The 25,827-nt window shown below is 46.8% G+C and overlaps 1 long non-coding RNA gene across 1 annotated transcript in view; it reads right to left on the minus strand.

The window, feature by feature from the left end:
* Positions 1 to 1,368: 1,368 nt before the first annotated feature.
* Positions 1,369 to 25,827, minus strand: part of LOC143769598 (uncharacterized) — an 81,191-nt gene continuing 56,732 nt past the window's right edge. Inside the window, exons 3-4 of the long non-coding RNA XR_013214429.1 lie at positions 5,944 to 6,205; positions 1,369 to 1,820 (exon numbers count right to left, since the gene is read on the minus strand). This is a non-coding gene — a long non-coding RNA (uncharacterized LOC143769598). The remainder of the gene's footprint in view (positions 1,821 to 5,943; positions 6,206 to 25,827) is intronic.

The raw sequence follows: 25,827 nt of genomic DNA on the forward strand, positions 1-25,827 counted from the left end.
ATCACCCACCTTTTAACCCATTAAAAATAAAGCAATTGAAGAAAAAAAAAAAATACACATATTTGCTTCAAAAACATCCGCTATATCAAAGTATAAAATAAATTAATCCTATCTGTAAATGGCGTAATGAGATAAAAATTAAAAACGCCAGAATTACATTTTTTTGGCAGCCACAACATTACAACAAGATGCAATAATAGGCGATCAAAACATCGTATCTACCCCAAAATAGTATCAGAAAAAATGTCAGATCAGGGTGCAAAAAATAAGTTATCACACAGCTCCAGATCCCAAAAAATAAAAACGTAGTGGGTCTCAGAAACTGGCACATGCAACGGGGTTTTGTTGTTTTTGTTTTTTACAAATTTCCAAATTTACTTTCACCGCTTCAAAAAAATATATATACATATTTGATATCTGTGCAATCATACTGATCTGAGGAATCACACTGCCAGGTCAATTTTACTGTGCACTGCACATGGTGAATAAAAAAAAACTATTGTGAAACCATTTTTTTTATTGCAATTTCAACGCCCTTGGAATTTTTTCCACACTTTCCAGTGTATCATATTATAAAATGAATGGTGTCATTCAAAAGTACAACTCGTCTTGCAAAAAAACAAGCTCTCATACGGCTATGTAGATGGAGAAATAAAAAAATTATGTCTCTTGGAAGAAGGGGAGGAAAAAAAATGAAAAAAAAAATGAAAAAAGAAAATCGTGCGGTGGTGAAGGGAATAACTAGTTTCTTATCAATATTTCTGGAAAATCTTCTCTAATAATTCTGCATTGATCTGTTCCTCTATTATTCCTCCTTGAAATGTGTGTATAAATTGACTATTGTTAGTAAACATTCTTCTTCTTTTCAAATGAGTGTTTTTATAGATGATCGATTTTGGGGGTTTTTTTTGCCATTTTGCTTGATACTTTGTAGGGCCGCAATGGAGATGAATAATTAATAAATCAAAATTAATTATACCTTGCCCCTGGCATGTCTCCACAACTCCCCACCTGGTCTCTGTTGGGTCACGTTGTCCCTCTTCTCTTCTGAATTTCCTCTTTGGTGCACCCGCTGCTGATTGTGGGACACATTTTGCGAACCCTAATGTTTATTATCCTGTGGATTCGGGAGAGACATCTACCAGCAATTCGATTACCGTCTAATAAATGAAATACAAATCAAATTTTCCAACCAAATTTGAGCGAATCTGGTAAGTTGAATATTGTTAGATTTCCTCTGACTCCATTAAATGTGGTAAAAAAAAAAGAATCCTTAATAAATAAGCTGTGCTTTGCGCAGCTTTCAAGCCCTGCAAACACTTTCTTCTTCCTGGAAATTTTTTTTTCTTTTCATTTTTTTTTTTTTTAAGGAGGAAAATCAATGCAAACACGTTGATAAATCTACTACAGTCCCTTGATCTTTGTCTTACTCTTCACCCTCTGAAAACTTTATTAGCTGCTGTTTTGGCACCAATCACAAGCGCACCCGCCATCAGCCCCCACTTAGTGTAAGATCAGATAATTTCCATATTATTATGCCTGGTGCTTCCCCCTAACCATCACTTTACATAACACGTCCTACTAGTTATATTATTTCGGACACAATCTATGCAAAACACTTTATTTACACAAATTACTTACTTGATTTATGAATACCAGGAACGTCTCCCAGGACCAGAATAGATTTCCTCCTTAATCTAACAGGAAGATGTTATTTCTTTTACCGCTCGCTCATGAATAATTCATGCTATTCAGCTTCACAATGGATGAAGGAAAAGATACTTATGGCAATGTCACCTTATATACGTTTGTAAGGTTTGCTATGAATAAGAAAAGAATTCATTAATAAATAAATAAACCAACAATAAATAATATCAGAATAAGTATGTAGAACTGTTATACTGCTCATATATCCATTCATTATCATCTACCCTCTTAGGCCATGTTCACACAGTGCGGTTTTTGCTGCGGATCCGCAGCGGAATTGCAGCTGCGGATCCGCATCCTTTTTCCATGCAGGTTACAGTACAATGTAACCCAATGGAAAACAAAACCCGCTGTGCCGACGATCCTTTTTTCCCCTGGAAAATCCGCGCGGATTTTCTGCGGAAAAAAAGAAGGACCATGTCAATTCTTGCTGCGGATTCCGCTGCGGGTTTCTAGCAGCACCAATAGGAAAGTGCTGTTGGAAACCCGCAGAGAAACCCGCAGAGGAATCCGCAGGAAAATCAGCAGTGCTGTTTTGCACTGAGGATTTCCAAAATCAGGACCTGATTCAGGTCACCTGAAAAAAAAAAGGATCAAAAAAAGGATCGTGTGAACATGGCCTAAGTCTTTAAAGGCTCAGTCCACCATCACACAAATCATCGTCAATCTGCTTCCTTAATGCAAAGTTGAAGAATTTTTTTAAGTAGTCTGCATTAAACATTTTCGACTATTTTGGTGCTTCAGAGTGTCTGTAAGTCCTTAATTTAAGTGAAGGATATACAAAAATGTCACAAAGTCGACAGAGCTCCTGATCTGGATTTCTCTCTGCTCTCCCCTTCTCTCCTCTCAGTGTTAGGTCTCATCTGAGTTAAAAGCGAACAAGTGCAATTCGATAAAAAATTGGATAGCACTCTGACTAATGTTAGTCAATGATTCTGTGTTAATCTGCGATTTTTTTTTTTCTCAGCTCCAATCGGACTGAGAAAAAACATTGCCGCGTGCTATCAGTGGCCATGTACAGTATATCGTACAAGACTCGCCAATGCAAGTCAATAGGTGCGAGAGAAAAAAATAAAAAAATAAAAATTGCACGGCACACAGACCACATGTGTGCTGTCGGATTTTTAACCATCCACCTCATAGGAAATCCAAAATTTCATGAGCGGGACCATTCAGAATAGACTAGATTGTATATATCTATTCTTAGAGTAGATAGAAAGATGTCAGTAATGTATATAATTAGTACAGTGAGTGTGTAGTTTAATGTACATGTATGTAGTTAAAGAATAAATAACTAAAATAAAAAAAAAATGGCATGGAGTCCCTCTAATGTTTCTTCACCAGCTGAGGAAAAGCAGACAGCTGGGGGCTGACGTTTATAGTCTGGGAAGGGGGGAATAAACATGGAGCTTCGCAGGCTATTAATAACAGCTCACAGCTGTCTACGTAGCCTTTACTGGTTATTAACAATGTGTGACCCCCCCCATAAAAAAAAGGACATAGGACCCTCATATAAATAATAACAAGCAAAGGCTAGGCTGACAGCTGCGGGCTGATATTAATACCCTAGGAAGGGGCCATGGATATTGGTCCCCTCCCAGACTAAGAACATCAGCCTTCAGCAGACCCAGAAATGGCACAAGCATGAGATGTGCCAAGTCTGGCGCATAGCCTCCGCTCTTCCCACTTGCCCTGGTGCGGTGGCAAGTGGAGTAATAGTATTGGAGTTTATGTCAGCTTTGTAATGTCAGCTGTCATGAAGCCCAGGGGTTAGTAATGGACAGGCATTTACAAGACACCCCCCATTACTAACCCCATAGTCAAATGTAATAAAGACACAGACCGAGTAAAGTCCTTTAATTGAAAGAAACACGCAAAGTCCTTAATTTGAAATAAAAACTCCCCGACCATCTTTAACCCATTTATTAATGTAAAAATAAAAAATAATAAAACATCATATTCCTCATCGGTCTGCCAATAATCCCTATGTGATTTAGTCCCATGAAGAACTCCAGCTTTGATACATCCAAATAGCTTGTTGAGCTGCGTCATGATGCGACACTCAGCAAGCCTGCCGGAACACATTGAGACAGGAGCAGGATTACACTCATGCAGTGTCTAGAACTGACGTCAGTAAGGTCACCGGAAATCACAATGAACCCCGGTCACTTTACTGACGTCACCCACCGCTCGCATTTTGAGAAAATTCCTCAGAAGCTGTGCTGATATATGACTCCAACAAAGTGTTAATCCGCACAGCGGGGAAGCCCACTCAGTGCACAGGTAATTGCATGAACTGATGCTGCAAGCATGTATAAAGGCCCCGTCACACATAGCGATTTACCAACGATCACGACCAGCGATACGACCTGGCCGTGATCGTTGGTAAGTCGCTGTGTGGTCGCTGGGGAGCTGTCACACAGACAGCTCTCTCCAGCGACCAACGATCAGGGGAACGACTTCGGCATCGTTGAAACTGTCTTCAACGATGCCGAAGTCCCCCTGCAGCACCCGGGTAACCAGGGTAAACATCGTGTTACTAAGCGCAGGGCCGCGCTTAGTAACCCGATGTTTACCCTGGTTACCAAAAAAAACAAACAGTACATACTCACCATCTGATGTCCGTCAGGTCCCTTGCCGTCTACTTCCTGCTCTGACTGAGTGCCGCCGTACAGTGAGAGCACAGCACAGCGGTGACGTCACTGCTGTGCTGTGCTCTCACTGTACGGCCGGATCTCAGTCAGAGCAGGAAGCAGACGGCAAGGGACCTGACGGACATCAGATGGTGAGTATGTACTGTTTGTTTTTTTGGGTAACCAGGGTAAACATCGGGTTACTAAGCGCGGCCCTGCGCTTAGTAACCCGATGTTTACCCTGGTTACCAGTGAAGACATCGCTGGATCGGTGTCACACACACCGATTCAGCGATGTCAGCGGGACCTCAACGACCAAAAAAAAGTCCAGGCCATTCCGACACGACCAGCGATCTCGCAGCAGGGGCCTGATCGCTGGTACGTGTCACACATAGCGAGATCGCTACTGAGGTCGCTGTTGCGTCACAAAACTTGTGACTCAGCAGCGATCTCGCTAGCGACCTCGCTATGTGTGACGGGGCCTTAAGGCCAGTTTCACACGTCAGTGGCTCCGGTACGTGTGGTGACAGTTTTCTCACGTACCGGAGACACTGATTCACGTAGACACATTAAAATCAATGTGTCTCTGCACATGTCAGCGTGTTTTCACGGACCGTGTGTCCGTTTGAAAAACACAGAGACATTAAAGTCAATGGGTCCATGTAAAACACGTACCGCACATGGATGCTGTCCATGTGCCTTCCGTGTGCCGTGCAGGAGACAGCGCTATAGTAAGCGCTGTCCCCCCAGCGTGTGGTGCTGAAGCCGGAATTCATTCCTTCCCCCCAGCAGCGTTCGCTGGAAAGAAGGAATGAAAAATCATTGTTTTTTTATTTTTTGTGTGTTTAAAATAAAGATCCCGGTCACCGCCCGCCTCCCACCCCCTGTGCGCGCGCCCGCTGGAAATCAAATACTCACCCGGCTCCCTCGATGCTTCCTCTCAGCGCCGAAGCTTCTTCCTGTATGAGCGGTCACGTGGTACCGCTCATTACAGTGATGAATATGCGGCTCCACCCCTATGGGAGGTGGAGCCGCATATTCATCACTGCAATGAGTGGCACCTCCCATAGGGGTGGAGCTGCATATTCATCACTGTAATGAGCTGTACCACGTGACCACTCATACAGGAAGAAGCTGCGGCGCTGAGAGGAAGCATCGAGGGAGCCAGGTGAGTATTTGATTTCCAGCGGGCGGGCGCACAGGGGCTGGGAGGCGGGCGCTGACCGGGATCTTTATTTTAAACTCGCAAAAAATAAAAAAACAATGATTTTTCATTCCTTCTTTCCAGCGAACGCTGCTGGGGGGAAGGAATGAATTCCGGCTTCAGCACCAGATGCAGGGGACAGCGCTTATCTCTAGTGCTGTCTCGTGCACGGTCCGTGTGGTACCCAGTCGGCACACGGGCGGCACAAGGCTGCCGCAAGTGTGCCACACTGATGTGCCACGTGAGCACGAATAACTCCGGTACCAATTTTTCCGGTATCGGAATTATCTGGACGTGTGAGACTGGCCTACAGCAGTAAGTGCTCCGTGAGCCGGGGTGCCACTCCAAAGAAAATAGCCACAATGGATACAAAAATTGAAAGGAACGGATGGCACTCACCTGTTAAAAAACTTCTTTATTCCAATACTTTAGAACATCAGCGTTGGGAGGATGGGAGCAGGAGTGGAATGGACGACAGCCATTTCGCGCTGCAGTGGCGCTTGTACTGGTCATACTGATACACTGTGCTGATATATGAGTTCATGAAAGCAGCAACACTAGAAATGAGTGAATCTTCAGAAGTTTAACGTGGGCTGATTTTGAAGAATTCATCTGGTAGATTTGATTCGTTTCTAAAAAATTGGTCCAAATTGAAAGTGCCCTGTGTACAATGAAAAGACATATTTAATGCTCTCAAGTCTGTCCAAACCACAAAGCATAATAAACGTGTCATACACCTGTCTCGGATTCGGGCTTTGCTCCCCTCACCTGTTCCGCTGGACTCTGGTGTGTTTGACATAGGGCTTTGACGATGGCCCGGCGTTCTCACATGTGATCCCCTACCTAGACACATACCAATGTCTTAGTATTAAGAATTTTAGTTTTCCTGAATCCTGTTTGCCTGCGACTTCCAGTACCTCTGCTGCCTGCTTCCCGGACTCCTATCTGCCTTAAGCATCCAGTACTTCTGCTATCTGCTTTCCAGTCTCCTGTCTTCCTGCAGCCTTCAGTACCTCTGCTATATGCTTCTCGGTCTCCTGTCTGCCTGCACCATCCAGTACCTCTGCTACCTGTTTCCTGGTCTCCTGTCTGCCTGTGACTTCCAGTACCTCTGCTCTCTGCTTCCCAGTCTCCTTTCTGCCTGCAGCATCCAGTACCTCTGCTCACTGCTTCCTGGTCTCTGACTTCCAGTACCTCTGCTCTCTGCTTCCCAGTCTCCTGTTTGCCTGTGACTTTCAGTACCTCAGCTCTCTGCTTCTCAGTCTCCTGTCTGCCTGCAGCATCCAGTACCTCTGCTACCTGCTCCCTGGTCTCCTGTCTGTCTGCGACTTCCAGTACCTCTGCTCTCTGCTTCCCAGTCTCCTGTCTGCCTGCAGCATCCAGTACCTCTGCTCTCTGCTTCCTGGTCTCCGACTTTCAGTACCTCTGCTCTCTGCTTCCCAGTCTCCTGTTTGCCTGTGACTTCCAGTACCTCAGCTCTCTGCTTCCCAGTCTCCTGTATGCCTGCGGCATCCAGTACCTCTGCTACCTGCTTCCTGGTCTCCTGTCTGCCTGTGACTTCCAGTACCTCTGCTCTCTGCTTCCCAGTCTCCTGTCTGCCTGCAGCATCCAGTACCTCTGCTCTCTGCTTCCTGGTCTCCGACTTTCAGTACCTCTGCTCTCTGCTTCCCAGTTTCCTGTCTGCCTGCAGCATCCAGTACCTCTGCTCTCTGCTTCCTGGTCTCCGACTTCCAGTACCTCTGCTCTCTGCTTCCCAGTCTCCTGTCTGCCTGCAGCATCCAGTACCTCTGCTACCTGCTTCTCAAACCTGTGTTTTCAGTCTCCAGTGCTTCTTCTACCCGTGTCCCGTGTGCCTAACCTGCTTGCTGCACTGGCGCCCATGGCCCATGTGCCCACATCGACCTTGAGCTTAGACGATCCACCTCACCAGGTGGGCCAAAACAAAAAAAGAGGCAAGAAGAGGTTTAAAAATAATAAAATACATTATACTCAGCTTTCTTAGGCCTTTACATATCCTTAAGCTACTGCCGCAGCTCCTTGGTCTTCTGAGCCTATCTTCAATTTTTTCGGCTCCCCTCTGTGCTGCTGAGACCAGTGATTGGCCTCATGCAGTCATTCTAAGGTTTATAATGTATTATGTTATTTTAACTCCTCAAAATAACATAGCAAAATAGGGACTGAGTAGCCACCATTTTTGCTGGATTCCTGCAAATTCCAGAACTTTTAGATGTGTCAAAATCCAACCTTTTTGGGACATTCATAATGAATTTGATTATCTAAAGTTTGATTTGCTCATTTTTTTCCCCTCAGCCTCCTGGATACACACAACTCATATCCAGCCTATATTACTCGGAGAGTCACTCCCACAAAAGAAAAACCTAAATCTTGGATTGAACTGCACAGTGCTTATCAGAGACCTGAAAATGAAAGAAGGTATGAAGGCTGCAGAATTAAATGTATTGCAATTTCATTAGCTAAAGGTAACCGACAACATATGTAAAGACGTGTCTATAGCCTTTAACAGTTATTGCAATGGTGCAATTCACAAGTGCATTGTTTTTTTCTTTTGCTCACAACCATCATAGTTTTACCCATAATCATCATGAATAAAGTATGGCCATTATATATTGCACCTGTTGTGCTCTGTACCTTCCATCACACCTGAGACTCCTGCGTGCCATAAGGTGGACACGAAGTCTTAGTGTATCACTTTATATATGCACATTACCACTTGGTTTATGGATACAGAGAACCTCTCTTGGGACCAAGATACATTTCCCCCCTCTATTTAAAAAAAGAATCCTATATTTATTTTGCAGCTTTCACATGAATATTGTATACGGATGATTTTCAGCTCAATAATAATAATAACAAAAAAGTAAAAGCTACTAAGTGGTGGGAAACCGGTTTCCGTGTCTGTGCCCACTTACAGGTGTCATTATATGTTAATAGAACACTTCACTGATAAAGAAATCAGAATAAATACATTACAAATGGCAATTGTATATTTATTTATCTCACTTATATGGCACCATTAATTCCACAGCGCTTTACAGATATTATCGGAACTGTCCCCATTGGGGCTCACAATCTAGATTCCTTATCAGTATGTCTTTGGAGTGTGGGAGGAAACCCACGCAAACATGGGGAGAACATACAAACTCCTTGCAGATGTTGTCCTTGGTGGGATTTGAACCCAGGACCCCCCAGCGCTGCAAGGCAACAGTGCTAACCACTGAGCCACCATGCTGCCATGTCATGTCCCTGTCTTTGATGCGTTCTTGCACTCCGGGGGGCATGTAATTCCAGGCTGATGGGGTGCTGATAGGCTGTCATGACAGGTGGGGGTCTTCCGATAATCCCTATGTCTTTCATTAATATCCTCCTGTGAAAGTCACCCTGTAGCTGACGTTCATAGGAGATCGTGATTTTCTCTCTACATAGCAGTGCACAAAGTCCCGCACGTCCCAGTCGCAGATTGTACAGCAGAGCTGTCAATCAAGGCACCGACAGTCCAGCAAGTCCATCACAGTATTGGACAGCCAAGCTGTCAATCAAGACACAGACCGCTCAGCAAGACAGTTTCCATAGAACAGCATAGCAATCATTCCCTGAGCGGAGGAATAGAAGCGCAAAACTTTTTGGGGCCACCACAACAGTGCAATAAAATGCAATAAGAGGTGATCAAAATATCATATACAGTACAGACCAAAAGTTTGGACACACCTTCTCATTTATAGATTTTTTTGTATTTTCATGACTATGAAAATTGTATATTCACACTGAAGGCATCAAAACTATGAATTAACACATGTGGAATTGTATACTTAGCAAAAAAGTGTGAAACAACTGAAATTATGTCTTATATTCTAGGTTCTTCAAAGTAACCACCTTTTGCTTTGATGACTGCTTTGCACACTCTTGGCATTCTCTTGATGAGCTTCAAGAGGTAGTCACCGGAAATGATCTTCCAACAATCTTGAAGGAGTTCCCAGAGATGCTTAGCACTTGTTGGCCCTTTTGCCTTCACTCTGCGGTCCAGATCACCCCAAACCATCTCGATTAGGTTCAGGTCTGGTGACTGTGGAGGCCAGGTCATCTCGCGTAGCACCCCATCACTCTCCTTCTTGGTCAAATAGCCCTTACACAGCCTGGAGGTGTGTTTGGGGTCATTGTCCTGTTGAAAAATAAATGATGGTCCAACTAAACGCAAACCGGATGGAATAGCATGCCGCTGCAAGATGCTGTGGTAGCCATGCTGGTTCAGTATGCCTTCAATTTTGAATAAATCCCCAACAGTGTCACCAGCAAAGCCTCCCACACCATCACACCTCCTCCTCCATGCTTCACGGTGGGAACCAGGCATGTAGAGTCCATCCGTTCACCTTTTCTGCGTCGCACAAAGACACGGTGGTTGGAACCAAATATCTCAAATTTGGACTCATCAGACGAAAGCACAGACTTCCACTGGTCTAATGTCCATTCCTTGTGTTCTTTAGCCCAAACAAGTCTCTTCTGCTTGTTGCCTGTCCTTAGCAGTGGTTTCCTAGCAGCTATTTTACCATGAAGGCCTGCTGCACAAAGTCTCATCTTAACAGTTGTTGTAGAGATGTGTCTGCTGCTAGAACTCTGTGTGGCATTGACCTGGTCTCTAATCTGAGCTGCTGTTAGGCTACTTTCACACTGGCGTTAACTGCAATACGTCGCAATGCGTCGTTTTGCCGAAAAAACGCATCCTGCAAAAGTGCTTGCAGGATGCGTTTTTTCTGCATTGACTAACATTAGCGACGCATTTGCGACGCATTGACACACGTCGCAACCGTCGTGCGACGGTTGCGCCGTGTTGTGGCGGACCGTCTGGAGCAAAAAACGTTACATGTAATGTTTTTTGCTCCCGACGGTCCGCTTTTTCCGACCGCGCATGCGCGGCCGGAACTCCGCCCCCACCTCCCCGCACTTCCCCGCACCTCACAATGGGGCAGCGGATGCGCTGGAAAAATGCATCCGCTGCCCCCGTTGTGCGGCGGAGACAACGCTAGCGTCGGTGACCTCGGCCCGACGCACTGCGATGGGCCGAGCCCGACGCTAGTGTGAAAGTAGCCTTAACCTGCGATTTCTGAGGCTGGTGACTCGGATAAACTTATCCTCAGAAGCAGAGGTGACTCTTGGTCTTCCTTTCCTGGGGCAGTCCTCATGTGAGCCGGTTTCTTTGTAGCGCTTGATGGTTTTTGCCACTGCACTTGGGGACACTTTCAAAGTTTTCCCAATTTTTCGGACTGACTGACCTTCATTTCTTAAAGTAATGATGGCCACTCGTTTTTCTTTACTTAGCTGCTCTTTTCTTGCCATAATACAAATTCTAACAGTCTATTCAGTAGGACTATCAGCTGTGTATCCACCAGACTTCTGCACAACACAACTGATGGTCCCAACCCCATTTATAAGGCAAGAAATCCCACTTATTAAACCTGGCAGGGCACACCTGTGAAGTGAAAACCATTCCCGGTGACTATCTCTTGAAGCTCATCAAGAGAATGCAAATGAGAAGGTGTGTCCAAACTTTTGGTCTGTACTGTATACCCCAAAATGGTATCAGTAATAACGTCAGCTCAGGGCACAAAAAATAAGCCCTCACCCAGCCCCATATCCTGAAAACTGAAAATGTTATGGGTCTCGGAAATCGAGGACAAAAGCAAAATGCTTTTTTTTAAACAAATTGGCAAAAAAAAATTCCACTTAAAAAACCCCAAAACGACTATTTATGTTTGGTATCTGCGTAATAGGACTGACCTGGAAATCGTATTGCCAGGTCAATTTTATAATAAAGTGAACATGGTAAATTAAAATAAAAAGAAGATAAACATCCTCATTGCTGGTGATGTATCCCCAAATCCCGGCCCACCCCAACACATCCCCACACTCATTTCTAACCCCCTACCTCGATCCTCCGCACGTTTTCCAAACCATAATAACCTCATACCCATTCATCCAGCCCCCATTCCCCCAGTCCCCTTACCTGGAGCACTATGGAACGCACGCTCCGTCTGCAACAAACTGCCATTTATCCATGACCTCTTCATCACCAACAAACTCTCCTTCCTTGGCATCACGGAAACCTGGCTCACCCCCTCTGACTCAGCCTCTCCAGCTGCGCTTTCCTACGGCGGTCTCCACCTATCTCACACCTCTCGCTCCACCAACAAACGTGGTGGAGGAGTTGGCTTGCTCCTGTCCGACACCTGCTCCTTCACTCCAATCCCGCTACCACCCTCCGCTACTCTTCCCTCATTTGAGGTGCACTCCATCCGCATCTATTCCCCCTCCAACCTCCAGCTGGCTGTCATCTACCGCCCCCCAGAACTAGCCATCTCCACCTTTCTCGACCACTTCACCACATGGCTACTTCATTTCCTCTCTGTTGACATCCCCACTATCATCATGGGTGATTTCAACATCCCGATTGACACTTCCACCTCAGCTGCCTCTAAACTTTTATCACTGACTGCCTCCTTTGGCCTCACTCAATGGTCCTTTGAGGCCACTCACAAAGATGGCCACACGCTGGACCTCGTCTTCACCCGCCTCTGCTCCCTTACTAATCTCACTAACTCACCCCTCCCCCTGTCTGACCACAACCTACTGACATTCTCTTCCCTCTCCTCTCCTAGTGTGCAACCCCCACTCCATGAACTCCCTCGCAGAAATCTCAAACATCTCAACTTACAATCACTCTCTGAGTCCCTTCTCCCTCTTACCGACATAGCCTCCCTTCATGACACAGATGCTGCTGCTTTTCATAACGCCACAATAACAGCAACACTCAATTCGGCCGCCCCGCTCATGCATAGCAAAACTCGTACAATCAACAGGCAGCACTGGCTGACCAGCCTGACTAAAGAACTGAGACGGGCTTCCAGGATCGCTGAGCGGAAATGGAAGCGATCCCGCTCTGCTGACCACTTCACCGCATACAAGCAGTCCCTCGCCAGCTTCAAGTCCGCGCTCACTGCCGCAAAACAAACTTACTTCTCATCTCTCATATCCTCCCTGTCTCACAACCCTAAACAGCTTTTCAACACTTTCAATTCTCTACTCCGTCCCCCAGCACCCCCTCCCTCCCCTCTCATTTCTGCTGAAGACTTTGCCCCTTTCTTTAAACAGAAGATCGATACGATCAGAGAAAGCTTTGGCCCACAGCGCCCACTGCCCCTCTTAGCTGCTCACCCCTGCTCCTCCAAAACCAGCTTCTCCACCATGACAGAAGATCAGCTCTCCACCCTCCTGTCAAGATTACACCTCACCACCTGCACGTGCAGCGCCCCAGAGTCCTGGTCGTTGCAGTACTGTGGCTCCGCCACTATGGGGAGCTATGGTACGTCTGATGGCACTGAAGGAGTTCATCTGACCAGGTATCACAGACACCAATGCATTTCACAGCCGGGCCTCCGGGGGGAGCTAAGGGTGCTATTCATTAGGCCACTCCCCACCATAGTGGGTAAACTGGGGGTCAGGCAGGAAGTTAGATCAGAAGCTGACTGGGTTGGAACCAGGCAACACCTTGTGGCAGAGGGTGTTGTGGGGGAAGATACAGTAGGGTCTCTGTCAGGGGTGGGATCCTGACAGAGGCTTGGCAACTTGAACGAACGTAACGGGACCGTGCCTGCTCAGGATAGCGGCGGTGCCCAAGGAGGGACCAGAAGCGAGATAGATTGTGCTGAGTGAGAAACGAGATCATAGCAATAGGAGAATACCAGTAGGAGTCGTGCTGTAAGACCGAGGCAACACCCTACTGAGGCGCATAACCGGTGGCCGGAACGCCGAGGGAGTATTATAATATCCAGCTTCAAGCAATACTCTAAACAGCGGCAGGACAGTCAGTCTAAGGCGGGCTGTCTAACTTAAATCACCTATGCAGTCTTGGGGGGCAACTTGTGGAGAGGGGCGACTCTAGGGTCCCGGAAGAGCTCCGAGCCTACCCGTCAAACGGGTGCCGTCCCAACCAGAACATCAGGGAGGGACGGAGGATTAGCAGAACATCATCTAATCGAGTTGTGAGGGAACTTAAGAAACAGACACAACAGTTGTGGAGACTTTCCGTAAGCACAGCAGGGAAGGACCACAACACATAGCGCAAGCAGGAAGGCACAGATTTCCACCTGTGAAGAGAACTCTGGAGGTGCCATTGGACCGGCCGGACTTGCGCAGCCTGGTGAACCGTATTCTGGACTGAGGACCCAGAGATCTTCAGTAAAGAGGTAAAGAGACTGCAACCTGGTGTCCTCATTATTTACTGCGACTTGCACCCCACAACTGCACCGTTACAGTCACCACCATCTACATCTACCTACCCATTCACTGTGCGCCCCACGGCAGGGTCACGGACCGGGGCCTAGCCACCGTGCCAACCCCAGAGCAGAGACTCAGAGGCCCGGTACCGGGTACCCCTCGGCCCTGCGGCGGTGGGGGCGCTACAAACTTGGCGTCACGAACAGGATCTACTTAAGCCTGAAGAATCAGGTCATGTGTGCCTTGGAACTGTGATTTATTGTGCTTGGACTGTACTTCATTGCAAAGACTGTGCTGCGCCATTTACCGCCAAAATCCGCCGCCATTACAGCGCTGAGGAGAGCGCAAGAGAAGAAGAGGGGCGTGGAAGTGGGCGTGAACAAGCTGAAGAGCGCGAAAGACAATGGCCGCCCAGTCTAAATATCTCGGCCCCTTGAGGACGTGTCCGTCAGCAGCCGAGATCCGCCTCCTGATCCTTAATGGTGGGCAGAGACAACAAAAACGAAACCGCCCACGAAGAAGAGAGCGGGAAAAGGACCAGGAAGAAGAAGTCAGCGACATGGAGGACGCCATGGCCAGCCGCCCGGAGCCGGAGCGTGGGGTCGGAGCCGAGGACTCCCCCAGCTACCCGGAGAGGCACCGCAGCCAGACCTCCACAGTTGACGCTGACCTCCTGCAGGTCGGAGCGGACGGGCTGATCCACCAACTCCTGCAGACGCCGCTGAGCACTGAGACCGGGTGGAAGAAGACCATCATCGGGAGCCTCACCAGACGCCTGTCGGCAGCCTCGCTTGGTCCGGAGCAGGAAAGAAGGACCGGTGCTCCGAAGCTGGAAAGCAAGGCCCTGCCGGAAAGCGGAATGCTGCAAGCAGAGATGACAACGTCGCAGCACAAGGCCCCGCAACCAGCGTTCCAGACCCCAGCGGAGACAGAGCAGATCGGCACCGGAGGGACCGCGTCTGAAGCAGGTATGAAGGACGACCCTGCCCTGACAACTGACACCCCTCCAGCGACTGCTAGTGCCACAGCTGCTGACCTCTTTCCAGTGACTGATCTTGCAGCAGCCGCTACCTCTGCTGCAGCAAGTGCCCATACTCAAGCTGCGCAGACCTCCATCGCTGCGCATGATTTAACTGTACATGAAAGACAGATTAACGGCGTTTGTCCAGCACTGGGTGTAACCCTGGACCTCACTTTTCCCAGGCCAAGAAGGGTTAAGTGCCAGGTACAGCCCTGGAAGCCGTCTAACTAAACCTCGGAAACCTGAACATGTAAATAGTTCTTCATTTAACTGTTTGTTTTCCTGATTTTGCTGCCGAACCCCTCTAGGGTTAACTCTTAAAGGGATCCCTTTGTTGACCCGGGATCCCTATTGCTTTTTGGTTGCTTTTCTACTTTTTGTTTCCTGTTGAAAAGAACTGCTGGAATCATGAACAGTGCATGATACAAACTTTTTGTAAATAGTTTGCACCTTCTTAAAGGTGCACCCTACTGGTTTTACTTAAAGAGAGACTCTTTGTGAAGATACCACACTGGAACCTTTGCCGAGTACGGACTGGTAGCTTGAGAAGATATGCTACCTCATAGAGACTTGGTCCCCTCTTAAAGGGGATGTTCCTTTGTCGCACTTAAATGATGATATTGCTTTAAGACAGGTAGCAATAATGTTTGACGGAAGAAAGTGATGATAATGTTTACATGAGTAAGTTATATGTATTTAACTGGTTAATTGTGAGAAAATGCTGATGATGTTCCCTAAAAAGAAAAAAATGAAAGATAGCAGAAAGATGCAGTGGGCCCGTAGAGATAGACGTGGTGTCCAGCATGCATGAGAAAGAGAAAGATAATGAGAAGGCTTAATGTTCAATAGAAAATGTTTTGATAATGTTGATAGATAGTTAGGATAGAAGGTAAACCCTGAGTCCTCATAGGAGTCATGTAGAAATGGCTCAGTGCTCTCAAACTGAAAGTAATGTTATGTTCTATACTGTGTATAGTAGTAGAAAAGGCAGTAGGCCCGGGCTGAACGGGGCGGTCCTGCATGGAAAGGAGAGGCAGTAGGTCTGGTGCCGTTGGGACAGGCGGTCCTGCAGATTTAAAGAAGGAGAATGAAAAAGTTAAATTACCTTATAATGTGATTATAGGAAGGTCTTTAGTGGATTCAGAGTGTATGTCCTTAAAGGCAATGTTAAATTATTGTTCAACAATTTTGCACTAAGTAGAATACCCGGTTGGGTAAGAAGAGTTATTTATAGCATGTTGCTATGATATTTAACCATGTTTGTAACGTTCAAGTGTCCTTACCTCCCATAAAGGGAAGCCTGTTCAAGTATACTTACTGTTATTGCACTCAACAAAACTGTATGTCTTTTTGCTAACTTGTATTGTTGTTTTCTTCCCAGTCCCGGAGTACTGTGTTTAACCAGGGGGGAGTGCAGCGCCCCAGAGTCCTGGTCGTTGCAGTACTGTGGCTCCGCCACTATGGGGAGCTATGGTACGTCTGATGGCACTGAAGGAGTTCATCTGACCAGGTATCACAGACACCAATGCATTTCACAGCTGGGCCTCCGGGGGGAGCTAAGGGTGCTATTCATTAGGCCACTCCCCACCATAGTGGGTAAACTGGGGGTCAGGCAGGAAGTTAGATCAGAAGCTGACTGGGTTGGAACCAGGCAACACCTTGTGGCAGAGGGTGTTGTGGGGGAAGATACAGTAGGTGAGCAAACTGGGTACTTATTCCAATGGAAGTAATATGATAAATAGCAATTGGATAAAACTTAACCTTTAATAGGTTTGTATAAAATACTCAAACATAAATCACACCACAATGACAAATGAGAAGAGAAACCTTGTGTTTAAGTGAACCCTACCAAAACACAGAATGAAAAAAAGACAATTTAAAAAACAAAAACAAACACATCTGACAGTACCAAGGAGTTACTTTAGGCCATGCGTGTAGTGGAAACAATGGTTCCCTAAATCTCCTTCCTTCTGTGCTCCATACAGGATACACTCAAATATATAATGTATACTGGGCTATGTCCCAATTCTCCATGAAACAGGCCTATATGCGTAAGGCTCTACTGGAGATATTTGTTAGGAACAGGTAGTGGATTTCAACCACGTTTATCGCCAGTTATATCTTATTTATCAATCCACATTTGTGGCAACAAATCATGTGATCATGTATAGTAAACAAAAAACCGATTGTCACTTAATGTCACCTAAAATGAAACTGACATGTTCAGTCATGGACAAAAACAAAAGCCACATCTATTCCCATTATATGGTAGGTACTGTCAGAAATTTGTAGCAGCATGAGAGAGGCTATGTAAACATTATGTGGCTAAAACACAAATCACTGTTTGGTCAATATTCAGGGACCATGCTGCCCCATGTAAACTTAGCATAGGCGTCCCTATTAGTTACCTGTTATGACCCCAATGGCGAGGGTCTCAGAGGTACGTGGAAGTCTGCAGAATACAAAAATCCAGCTCATAGGGCAGTGGTAACTGGTTTGACCATATATCTACTCCTAACGCCAACACTAGAAGTAGCCGGGGATCATTCCTACGTTGATTCTAGATGACACGCTCCAGCCGGAGAATCTAGCTACCCCTAGTAGAGGAAAACAAAAGACCTTTCTTGCCTCCAGAGAAGGGGACCCCAAAGCTGGATAGAAGCCCCCCACAAATAATAACGGTGAGGTAAGAGGAAATGACAAACACAGAAATGAACCAGGTTTAGCACAGAGAGGCCCGCTTACTGATAGCAGAATAAAGAAAGGTAACTTATATGGTCAACAAAAACCCTATCAAAATCCACACTGGAAATTCAAGAACCCCCGAACCGTCTAACGGTCCGGGGGGAGAACACCAGCCCCCTAGAGCTTCCAGCAAAGGTCAGGATACAGATTTGGAACAAGCTGGACAAAAATACAAAACCAAAACAAATAGCAAAAAGCAAAAGGCAGACTTAGCTGATATAACTGGAACCAGGATCAGTAGACAAGAGCACAGCAGACTAGCTCTGATAACTACGTTGCCAGGCATTGAACTGAAGGTCCAGGGAGCTTATATAGCAACACCCCTAACTAACGACCCAGGTGCGGATAAAAGGAATGACAGAAAAAACCAGAGTCAAAAAACTAGTAACCACTAGAGGGAGCAAAAAGCAAATTCACAACAGTACCCCCCCCTTAGTGAGGGGTCACCGAACCCTCACCACGACCACCAGGGCGATCAGGATGAGCGGCATGAAAGGCACGAACTAAATCGGCCGCATGAACATCAGAGGCGACCACCCAGGAATTATCCTCCTGACCATAGCCCTTCCACTTGACCAGGTACTGAAGCCTCCGCCTGGAGAGGCGAGAATCCAAGATCTTCTCCACCACGTACTCCAACTCGCCCTCAACCAACACCGGAGCAGGAGGCTCAGCAGAAGGAACTACAGGCACAATGTACCGCCGCAACAAGGACCTATGAAATACATTGTGAATAGCAAACGACACAGGAAGATCCAGACGAAAAGATACAGGATTAAGGATTTCCAATATCTTGTAAGGCCCAATAAAACGAGGTTTAAATTTGGGAGAGGAGACCTTCATAGGAACAAAGCGGGAAGAAAGCCATACCAAATCCCCAACGCGTAGTCGGGGACCCACACCGCGGCGGCGGTTGGCAAAGCGCTGAGCCCTCTCCTGTGACAACTTCAAGTTGTCCACCACATGATTCCAGATCCGCTGCAACCTATCCACCACAGAATCCACCCCAGGACAGTCAGAAGGCTCCACATGACCCGAAGAAAAGCGAGGATGGAAACCAGAGTTGCAGAAAAAAGGCGAAACCAAGGTGGCGGAACTAGCCCGATTATTAAGGGCAAACTCAGCCAACGGCAAGAATGTCACCCAATCGTCCTGATCAGCAGAGACAAAACACCTCAAATAAGCCTCCAAAGTCTGATTGGTTCGCTCCGTCTGTCCATTAGTCTGAGGATGGAAAGCAGACGAAAACGACAAATCAATGCCCATCCTACTACAAAAGGATCGCCAGAACCTGGAAACGAACTGGGATCCTCTGTCAGACACAATATTCTCAGGGATGCCGTGCAAACGAACCACGTTCTGGAAAAACACAGGAACCAGATCGGAAGAGGAAGGCAGCTTAGGCAAAGGAACCAAATGGACCATCTTGGAGAAACGGTCACATATCACCCAGATAACGGACATGCCCTGAGATAGCGGAAGATCAGAAATGAAATCCATGGAGATATGTGTCCAAGGTCTCTTCGGGACAGGCAAGGGCAAGAGCAAACCGCTGGCACGAGAACAGCAAGGCTTAGCTCGAGCACAAGTCCCACAGGACTGCACAAATGACCGCACATCCCTTGACAAGGAAGGCCACCAAAAGGACCTGGCCACCAGATCTCTGGTGCCAAAAATTCCCGGGTGACCTGCCAACACCGAGGAATGAACCTCGGAAATGACTCTGCTGGTCCACTTATCCGGGACAAACAGTCTGTCAGGTGGACAAGACTCAGGCCTATCAGCCTGAAATCTCTGCAACACACGTCGCAGATCCGGAGAAATAGCTGACAAGATAACTCCATCTTTAAGAATACCAACAGGATCAGCGACTCCAGGAGCATCAGGCACAAAGCTCCTAGAAAGAGCATCGGCCTTCACATTCTTTGAACCTGGTAAATACGAGACAACAAAATCAAAGCGGGAGAAAAACAATGACCAGCGGGCCTGTCTCGGATTAAGGCGTTTAGCAGACTCGAGATACATCAGATTTTTGTGATCAGTCAAGACCACCACACGATGCTTAGCACCCTCGAGCCAATGACGCCACTCCTCAAATGCCCATTTCATGGCCAACAACTCCCGATTGCCCACATCATAATTTCGCTCGGCAGGCGAAAACTTCCTAGAGAAAAAGGCACAAGGTTTCATAACAGAGCAACCAGGGCCTCTCTGCGACAAAACGGCCCCTGCTCCAATCTCTGAAGCATCCACCTCAACCTGAAAGGGAAGTGAGACATCGGGCTGGCACAAAACAGGCGCCGAAGTAAACCGGCGTTTCAACTCCTGGAAAGCCTCCACGGCAGCAGGAGCCCAGTTAGCTACATCGGAGCCCTTCTTGGTCATATCCGTCAAAGGTTTCACAATGCTAGAAAAATTAGCGATAAAACGACGGTAGAAGTTAGCGAAACCCAAGAACTTCTGAAGACTCTTAACTGACGAGGGCTGAGTCCAATCAAGAATAGCTCGGACCTTGACTGGGTCCATCTCCACAGCAGAAGGGGAAAAAATGAACCCCAAAAAGGGAACCTTCTGTACACCAAAGAGACACTTTGAGCCCTTGACAAACAAAGAATTTTCACGCAAAATTTTAAAGACCAACCTGACCTGCTCCACATGCGAATCCCAATTATCAGAAAAAACCAAAATATCATCCAGATAAACAATCAAAAATTTATCCAGATACTTCCGGAAAATGTCATGCATAAAGGACTGAAAAACTGAAGGCGCATTGGAGAGCCCAAAAGGCATCACCAAGTACTCAAAATGACCTTCGGGCGTATTGAATGCGGTTTTCCATTCATCACCTTGCTTAATGCGCACAAGGTTGTACGCACCACGAAGGTCTATCTTGGTGAACCACTTGGCACCTTTAATCCGGGCAAACAAGTCAGACAACAGCGGTAAAGGATACTGAAATTTGACAGTGATCTTATTTAAAAGCCGATAATCAATACAAGGTCTCAAAGATCCGTCCTTTTTTGCCACAAAAAAGAATCCCGCACCAAGAGGGGAAGAGGACGGACGAATATGTCCTTTCTCCAGAGACTCCTTGATATATGAACGCATAGCGGTATGTTCAGGTACCGACAGATTAAACAGTCTTCCCTTAGGAAATTTACTGCCTGGGATCAAATCTATAGCACAGTCACAGTCCCTATGAGGAGGCAGTGCACTGGACTCAGACTCACTGAAGACATCCTGATAATCAGACAAATACTCCGGAACTTCCGAAGGCGTAGAAGAAGCAATAGACACAGGCAGGGAATCCCCATGAATACCCCGACAGCCCCAACTTGAGACTGACATAGCCTTCCAGTCCAGGACTGGATTATGGGTCTGTAACCATGGCAGCCCTAAAACAACCAAATCATGCATTTTATGTAAAACCAGGAAACGTATCACCTCGCGGTGTTCAGGAGTCATGCACATGGTAACCTGTGTCCAATACTGCGGTTTATTTGCTGCCAATGGCGTAGCATCAATACCCCTAAGAGGAATAGGATTTTCTAATGGTTCAAGAGTAAAACCACAGCGCTTAGCAAATGACAGATCCATAAGACTCAGGGCAGCACCTGAATCTACAAACGCCATGACCGGATAAGACGACAGTGAGCAAATCAAAGTTACAGACAGAATAAATTTAGGTTGCAAATTACCAACGGTGACAGGACTAACAACCTTAGCTATACGTTTAGAGCATGCTGAGATAACATGTGTAGAATCACCACAGTAGTAGCACAAGCCATTCCGGCGTCTATGAATTTTCCGCTCATTTCTAGTCAGGATTCTATCACATTGCATTAAATCAGGTGTCTGTTCAGACAACACCATGAGGGAATTTGCGGTTTTGCGCTCCCGCAACCGCCGGTCAATTTGAATAGCCAGTGCCATAGTATCATTCAGACCTGTGGGAATGGGAAAACCCACCATAACATTCTTAATGGCTTCAGAAAGGCCATTTCTAAAATTAGCGGCCAGTGCACACTCGTTCCAATGTGTCAGCACGGACCATTTCCGAAATTTTTGGCAGTACACTTCAGCCTCGTCCTGCCCCTGAGACATAGCCAGCAAGGCCTTTTCTGCCTGAATCTCAAGATTGGGTTCCTCATAAAGTAAACCGAGCGCCAGAAAAAACGCATCAATATCAGCCAATGCCGGATCTCCTGGCGCCAGCGAAAAAGCCCAATCCTGAGGGTCGCCCCGTAAGAACGAAATAACAATTTTTACTTGCTGAGCAGAGTCTCCAGATGAACAGGGTCTCAGGGACAAAAACAATTTACAATTATTCACGAAATTCCTAAACTTAAACCTGTCTCCGGAAAACAGTTCAGGAATCGGTATTTTAGGTTCTGACCTAGGATTTCTGATAACATAGTCTTGTATGCCCTGCACACGAGTAGCCAGCTGGTCCACACTTGTAATCAAGGTCTGGACATTCATGTCTGCAGCAAGCATAGCCACTCTGAGGTAAAGGGGAAGAAGAAAAAAAAAAAAAAAAACTCAGAATCTTCTTTCTTATAATCCCTCTTCTGCAATGCATTAAACATTTAATACCAGCCTGGCAAACTGTTATGACCCCAATGGCGAGGGTCTCAGAGGTACGTGGAAGTCTGCAGAATACAAAAATCCAGCTCATAGGGCAGTGGTAACTGGTTTGACCATATATCTACTCCTAACGCCAACACTAGAAGTAGCCGGGGATCATTCCTACGTTGATTCTAGATGACACGCTCCAGCCGGAGAATCTAGCTACCCCTAGTAGAGGAAAACAAAAGACCTTTCTTGCCTCCAGAGAAGGGGACCCCAAAGCTGGATAGAAGCCCCCCACAAATAATAACGGTGAGGTAAGAGGAAATGACAAACACAGAAATGAACCAGGTTTAGCACAGAGAGGCCCGCTTACTGATAGCAGAATAAAGAAAGGTAACTTATATGGTCAACAAAAACCCTATCAAAATCCACACTGGAAATTCAAGAACCCCCGAACCGTCTAACGGTCCGGGGGGAGAACACCAGCCCCCTAGAGCTTCCAGCAAAGGTCAGGATACAGATTTGGAACAAGCTGGACAAAAATACAAAACCAAAACAAATAGCAAAAAGCAAAAGGCAGACTTAGCTGATATAACTGGAACCAGGATCAGTAGACAAGAGCACAGCAGACTAGCTCTGATAACTACGTTGCCAGGCATTGAACTGAAGGTCCAGGGAGCTTATATAGCAACACCCCTAACTAACGACCCAGGTGCGGATAAAAGGAATGACAGAAAAAACCAGAGTCAAAAAACTAGTAACCACTAGAGGGAGCAAAAAGCAAATTCACAACAGTTACCACAGTGCAGCCACCATTCTTATGTTTCAGGCGCTATTAGCCCCGGGCATCAATATGTGTATATCTCACACCATAGAGCCCTGTATAAACTGTTAGATCTCACCCACTGTTGGAGAGAGTTAGCGTATCTCTCAAGAGGATGAGCTTGCCCCTTGTGTAATTGAAGCGTCTCCCGACGCGTTTCGTCCGATAGGACTCATCAGGGGAGTAAAAGAAAATGCCGCTTAATGGTGGCTGCACTGTGGTAACTAATAGGGACGCCTATGCTAAGTTTACATGGGGCAGCATGGTCCCTGAATATTGACCAAACAGTGATTTGTGTTTTAGCCACATAATGTTTACATAGCCTCTCTCATGCTGCTACAAATTTCTGACAGTACCTACCATATAATGGGAATAGATGTGGCTTTTGTTTTTGTCCATGACTGAACATGTCAGTTTCATTTTAGGTGACATTAAGTGACAATCGGTTTTTTGTTTACTATACATGATCACATGATTTGTTGCCACAAATGTGGATTGATAAATAAGATATAACTGGCGATAAACGTGGTTGAAATCCACTACCTGTTCCTAACAAATATCTCCAGTAGAGCCTTACGCATATAGGCCTGTTTCATGGAGAATTGGGACATAGCCCAGTATACATTATATATTTGAGTGTATCCTGTATGGAGCACAGAAGGAAGGAGATTTAGGGAACCATTGTTTCCACTACACGCATGGCCTAAAGTAACTCCTTGGTACTGTCAGATGTGTTTGTTTTTGTTTTTTAAATTGTCTTTTTTTCATTCTGTGTTTTGGTAGGGTTCACTTAAACACAAGGTTTCTCTTCTCATTTGTCATTGTGGTGTGATTTATGTTTGAGTATTTTATACAAACCTATTAAAGGTTAAGTTTTATCCAATTGCTATTTATCATCGAAGATACAGTAGGGTCTCTGTCAGGGGTGGGATCCTGACAGAGGCTTGGCAACTTGAACGAACGTAACGGGACCGTGCCTGCTCAGGATAGCGGCGGTGCCCAAGGAGGGACCAGAAGCGAGATAGATTGTGCTGAGTGAGAAACGAGATCATAGCAATAGGAGAATACCAGTAGGAGTCGTGCTGTAAGACCGAGGCAACATCCTACTGAGGCGCATAACCGGTGGCCGGAACGCCGAGGGAGTATTATAATATCCAGCTTCAAGCAATACTCTAAACAGCGGCAGGACAGTCAGTCTAAGGCGGGCTGTCTAACTTAAATCACCTATGCAGTCTTGGGGGGCAACTTGTGGAGAGGGGCGACTCTAGGGTCCCGGAAGAGCTCCGAGCCTACCCGTCAAACGGGTGCCGTCCCAACCAGAACATCAGGGAGGGACGGAGGATTAGCAGAACATCATCTAATCGAGTTGTGAGGGAACTTAAGAAACAGACACAACAGTTGTGGGGACTTTCCGTAAGCACAGCAGGGAAGGACCACAACACATAGCGCAAGCAGGAAGGCACAGATTTCCACCTGTGAAGAGAATTAGAGAACTCTGGAGGTGCCATTGGACCGGCCGGACTTGCGCAGCCTGGTGAACCGTATTCTGGACTGAGGACCCAGAGATCTTCAGTAAAGAGGTAAAGAGACTGCAACCTGGTGTCCTCGTTATTTACTGCGACTTGCACCCCACAACTGCACCGTTACAGTCACCACCATCTACATCTACCTACCCATTCACTGTGCGCCCCACGGCAGGGTCACGGACCGGGGCCTAGCCACCGTGCCAACCCCAGAGCAGAGACTCAGAGGCCCGGTACCGGGTACCCCTCGGCCCTGCGGCGGTGGGGGCGCTACACACGCTCGACCCGCTCCCATCCCACCTCATCCCTAACCTTTCCACGGTCTTCATCCCAACCCTAACGCACCTCTTCAACCTCTCACTCACAACAGGTGTCTTCCCCTCATCCTTCAAGCATGCCAAGATCACACCCATCCTCAAAAAGCCCTCCCTCGACCCATCCTCTGTGTCTAGCTATCGCCCGATATCTCTTCTTCCTTATGCCTCTATATTGCTGGAGCAACAAGTCCATCTTGAATTGTCCTCTCACCTCTCCTCCTGCTCCCTCTTTGATCGATTACAATCTGGCTTCCGTTCCCATCACTCAACTGAAACTGCCCTAACTAAAGTCACCAATGACCTACTAACTGCCAGGAGCAAACGACACTACTCTATCCTCCTTCTCCTGGACCTGTCTTCTGCCTTTGACACTGTGGACCACTCCCTTCTGCTACAAATCCTCTCATCTTTTGGCATCACAGACTTGGCCCTTTCCTGGATCTCATCATATCTGACAGATCGGACATTCAGTGTCTCCCTCCGCCACACCACCTCCTCACCTCGCCCCTTGTCAGTCGGTGTTCCTCAAGGCTCTGTTCTAGGACCCCTTCTCTTCTCCATCTACACCTTCGGTCTGGGACAGCTCATAGAATCCCACGGCATGCAGTACCATCTCTATGCCGACGACACACAGATCTACCTATCCGGACCTGACCTCACCTCCTTACTTACCAAAATCCCGCACTGTCTGTCTGCTATTTCAGCCTTCTTTTCTGCTCACTTTCTACAACTGAACATGGACAAAACAGAATTCATCATCTTTCCCCCATCTCACTCTACCCCTCCGCCCGACCTATCCATCAATGTCAATGGCTGTTCACTTTCCCCAGTCCCACACGCCCAGTGCCTCGGGGTGATCCTCGACTCTGCCCTCTCTTTCAAGCCACATATCCAAGCCCTTGCCTCCTCCTGCCGCCTCAAACTCAAAAACATTTCCCGGATCCGCGCATTCCTTGACCGCGACACCGCAAAAACACTAGTGCATGCCCTTATCAT

Source organism: Ranitomeya variabilis, chromosome 4 (genome assembly GCF_051348905.1).
Source record: "Ranitomeya variabilis isolate aRanVar5 chromosome 4, aRanVar5.hap1, whole genome shotgun sequence".
Taxonomy (NCBI): domain Eukaryota; kingdom Metazoa; phylum Chordata; class Amphibia; order Anura; family Dendrobatidae; genus Ranitomeya; species Ranitomeya variabilis.